Source organism: Odocoileus virginianus, chromosome 34 (assembly GCF_023699985.2).
Source record: "Odocoileus virginianus isolate 20LAN1187 ecotype Illinois chromosome 34, Ovbor_1.2, whole genome shotgun sequence".
In the NCBI taxonomy this organism is placed as follows: Eukaryota; Metazoa; Chordata; class Mammalia; order Artiodactyla; family Cervidae; genus Odocoileus; species Odocoileus virginianus.
This window is the reverse complement of record NC_069707.1, coordinates 20248025-20252973: the sequence shown is the minus strand read 5'-3', so window position 1 is coordinate 20252973 and position 4949 is coordinate 20248025. Positions and strand designations below refer to the sequence as shown.

At 36.6% G+C, this 4949-nt stretch overlaps 1 pseudogene; it reads left to right on the top strand.

The window, feature by feature from the left end:
• The first annotated feature begins 268 nt into the window (after positions 1-268).
• On the top strand, positions 269-2447 carry LOC110134559 (armadillo repeat-containing protein 1 pseudogene; annotated as a pseudogene).
• The last annotated feature ends 2502 nt before the right edge of the window (positions 2448-4949 follow it).

The following is a 4949-nucleotide window of genomic DNA, read 5'->3' as shown; positions in this document are numbered from 1 at the left end:
AAAGAGAAAAACTCCATTAAGGGGATTCTGTGCCGATGATACAGCCTTACTTATCATGTCAAATGCAATTAGTTGCATCTTCTCAATAGCCTGGCATCCATGTCTAAGAAGCTGCCTATTTCTTGGTTGCAAATAGAGGAAAGAATGACTTATTTTCCTGAGTTAGAACAATTCCTCTCAGGGACCCAGTCTTAGGAGATGATGAAATTTGCCTTGTTTTAATATTGACATCCATCCTTTCTTTTTTCCCTTCTCAAGATAGGCATCGAGGCTCCAGAAGACAGCTTGGTCGTTTGTCGTCGCTGACCCTGCTACGCGCCTCTGGGTTCCTCTACCTCATCGTCGATGTGGCCCTAATGGTGCGGCAGGCTGTGAATTCCTAGAGCGCTGGAGTGAATTTAAGAAGATTTTGTCCACGTGTATGGCATAGAAGTTGAATTTGTCCTCCTCCACCATGAATGAGGAACCTGATGCTCTCTCTGTAGTTAACCAGCTCCGAGACCGAGCCGCAGATCCTTTAAACCGACGAGCCATTGCCCAGGATCAGGGGTGTCTGCCTGGCCTTATTTTATTTATGGACCATCCCAACCCCCCTGCCGTCCACTCAGCTTTGCTTGCTCTTCGATACTTGGCAGAGTGCCGTGCCAACAGAGAAAAGATGAAAGGAGAGCTGGGAATGATGTTAAGCTTGCAAAATGTTATACAGAAGTCTACAACTCCAGGGAAAACAAAACTGCTAGCCTCTGAAATCTATGACATTCTTCAATCTTCCAATATGGCAGATGGGGATAGTTTCAGTGAAATGAATTCATGTCGAAGGAAAGCTCAGTTTTTCCTGGGAACTACAAACAAACGTGCCAAAACAGTGGTTTTGCATATAGATGGTCTTGATGATACGTCCCGGAGAAACCTGTGTGAAGAGGCCTTGTTAAAAATTAAAGGTGTTATTAGCTTTACTTTTCAAATGGCCGTTCAGAGATGTGTGGTACGAATCCGTTCAGACCTTAAAGCAGAGGCGTCGGCATCAGCAATAGCATCACCCAAGGTTATGAAGGCTCAGCAGGTTGTGAAGAGCGAGAGTGGAGAAGAGATGCTGGTCCCATTCCAGGACACGCCTGTGGAGGTAGAACAGAACACAGAGCTGCCTGACTACCTGCCCGAGGATGAGAGTCCCACGAAGGAGCAGGACAAGGCGGTATCCTGGGTGGGCTCCCACCCGGAGGGTGGAGCTAGCTGGCTGAGCACAGCTGCAAACTTTTTATCCAGGTCATTCTGCTGGTGACTTCCCTTTGGGGCTCAAGAACTGTATAAGCGAACAAGGGGCCAGTTTTCCATTGTCGTGGTGAACTGTCAAGTGCAATTTGCAATAAGTTATCATGAAAAGTTTCTAGATCCCATGATTGGGAATGCTGCATTTTACATTCTACCGGACATTTTACCCCCCTAAGTGGTAAAAGGGACAGAGGCGACAGGTGGAGTTGCTTTGATGATGAAGGTATTTTGGTTTTTTTAATTGCCTTTGTTTAATTGCCTCACTTAAAAAAAAAAGGGTCCACTGTTAAACCAAACATGTATTTGTGCAGCTTTACCTTTTATTTGACATGAAGCACGTGATTAGGAAAACTCATTTTCTCAAGCTTCAGGACCTAAAAGATAATTTTTTTTTTTTTAGCTCAAGTTGTGCATGACGTACTGAACACTTTTCTCTGTCTTTTCTCGTGAAAGATATTTGCTTTGGTACTCTTCACTGAAAGTGGAAAGCATTTCTCGTTATTCCCCTTTTGTGCCTTTTTAAAATTTTGCCAACCATGTTTATGGACAAGACGTTACCAATGACATTTTGTGAATTAAAACATATTCTTTGGAACGTAGCAGTCCCCCTAAGACTACAACTCTTTGAAAACTTTGCAGTCTTACTTGTTAGAAGCTTTTGAAGGTTAACACAAAATCAGTCTAGAAGGGAACATGTGTATCAGCAAATTGTTAGTGGAGACTATTTGAATGGGCCCAAATGTGGCTCTAGTTGAGTACTTCCTGCTCAGTCTGGTTTATATCAGCTCTTGAGAATGATGTCCGCCCTAATATTGGGAGTGACTATGAATGGTTTCTAGGCCTTACTTTGTGATTACACACTATCCCCTGCTAGGGGGGAAAAAATTAGCAAAGAACTGACAGACTTGAAAAAATAAAAATGGAATGTCTATAATGCCATAGTGCTACTTGGTAGAGTCCTACCTTAACATGACTTGTTTGGCAGATGCCTGTTCGGTAGGTGTTTGCTTATATTGCCTTTTGTGAATTTATTATGAACATGCAGTTTCCATTGAATGAAAAAAAAAAGACTTCAGTTATTGCTTATAAAGAAATAAAGCCAGCATTTGTCTGTCCACTAGGTTCTTATGTTCAGCCAGGAAAAAAAAAAAAAAACAGCACTTCAGTGAAGATAAGATAAATAAATACAAATATATATATATATATATTTTTGGTAGATAAGAGCTAATTACATATATGTAATGCTTTAATAAATTTCTGAAAATACTTGGCAACTAAAAATTTTCTTTGGGAAAGCCCACTGACTCCAGATAAATTTTAATGCCAATATGATTAAAAACTGAAGGAGGAATAGGAGGAAACTGAAAACTTTTTTCATCCACGTTATAGCGCTGCTATTTTACTACTTGGAGAATGTGATGTGAAAATTGGACCCTTGCATTTTCATTGCTTCTCTTTCAGAGAAAAAACTAAAAGCATCCAGTGTCATTGGAGAAAAAATTGTAAAATAGTTCACCAACAAGAATCTTGAGTTTAGGAATATTGTGACCTTACGGAGGGAGGGGTGTTGAGAGTATGGAGAGTGATTACTTTTCTCATCTGGGCTCTGAGTTCAGATGATGCACACAACTGAAAATATAAGCTTTCAGGGCATGTATTGCTCTAAATGCATATTACATCTTGTTGCCAGACCAGATGTTTTTTAAAAAAAAAAAACAACAAAACCACCTCCTTTCTGTAGCCATTGAAACAAAGTTTACTGTTCTAACCAGTTTGTATTTTATTTTGCATTGCCACACATCTGCTTATTTAAGAAACAACATCCCTTTGGTAGTAATGGTTCAGCACAAGTAGGTATTACAGCTTGATGGGTGTGTTCTAATTCTCAGTGTTCTTTGATTCCAGGTCTTATAGAGCAGTTAAGGCAACTCTAATGGCATTTTTTGGAAATATGCTGTAAAATAATAAAAGGTGACATAATTAAAAAAAAAAAAGATAGGCATCATTTTGTTCCCTTTTCAGTCATAGGATTGTCATCAGCCCTGTGTGCTGGCTGACACAGGAGTCTAAAATGTAGCTTCCTCCTGGTTTGGTCTCTCTTTCTTGTGAAAACATCTCTGCTCCCTTTTACCCTCATACTTATTAATATCATATTTGCCTACAGCTTTTTCTTGATTCTCTTTTCTTGCCATCTTTAAGTAATCTCATATATTTAATCTCTCCATTTCTGTATAGTTTACTTCCATGTTAATTTATAACCTTAAGCTTTCTTTCAATGTATTTCTCTATATTTCTTTTTTTAAAAAAAATTCATGCATACACGAAGTAGGCAGAATAATGCAATGAATTCCCATGTTGCCATCACCTAGCTTAAAATTATCAATATTTTTCCAATCTTGTTTCATATATACTCAATAATGTCTGTAAATGTCTGTTAGATCTAGAGGCTGGAAGAATATATCATACATGGTGATGCTGTGAATTTCCTAAGAAATCCTTTCATTAGGCATGACTTGTCTTGTGTTACTAAAGTTAATATTATTCATGGGTTTTCCTTATATCAATCTGATCAATTCATCGTAAAGTTCCCCATCAACTTAATGACTTTAGCAAAAAGCATACTTCTATTGCTGATCATTGGAATCTTTCCTTCTGGTCTTTGCAAGCAAAGCTATAAGAAAGCTACTATAAAAGCTAAGGCAATGACATAGTGGCATTTTTTGGTAATAGCGAAAGATAGGAGAGACCTAAATGTTCAGCAATAGTGGTCTGGTTGAAGAAACTGCTTTTATTTACATCCTCTCAAAGGACTACTGTGCAACTATAAAATGGGATAAAGAAAACTTCTACATATGGGTAATCACCTTGATAAATGCAGGTGCAAAATAGTATTGTTTGTTAACTTTGCATAAGAAAAGGGAAAATATAAATTTATATATATAGTTGCTTAAGTTGTATATTATTTATATTAATATTTATATTGTTTATTAATATTTTGTCATAAACATAAATCAAATTATGTATTATGTATTAATATTTTATATGTAATGTCTTTAATATAGATAATATTAATGTATAATATTGCCATATATTGTGTATATGACGTATATCTTATACATATGGTAGACTCCTAGAAGTGGGATTGCTAAATCAATGGAAAATAAATATACATGTAATTTATTTATGTTTTATCACATTTTCTCCTTGTGGGTTATATAATTTTGCATTACCACCAAGAATACATTACAGCACTTGTTTCCCCACAGTTTTATCAAGAGACTATGGATTTTGTCTACATGATCTTTGGAAGTGGTTTCATAGTGAGTTAAAATTTGTATTTCTCTTATTATGAGTGAGGCTAATCATTGTTCCCTATGTTTAAAATTTAGTTCAGTTAGTTTCTCTGGGAACTACTCATTCATATTTTTTTGCTTATTTTTCCTGTGCTGCTGTATGTGGTTTTTTTAATTCTCAATTTTTAGCAGTCCTTCATAAATTAAGGATATTAGTCCTTTACTTATCAGTTGCCAAAAATCCAGTTTGTCATTTGTCTTAAGACTTTGTTCATGATGTTTCTTGTCATTCAAAAGTTTCCATAGTTAGAGTGTCATATTTATTAATATTTTAAATTGCTCTTAGAATTTGAATTACCCATACTTTTTAGCAATCTTTGTTTT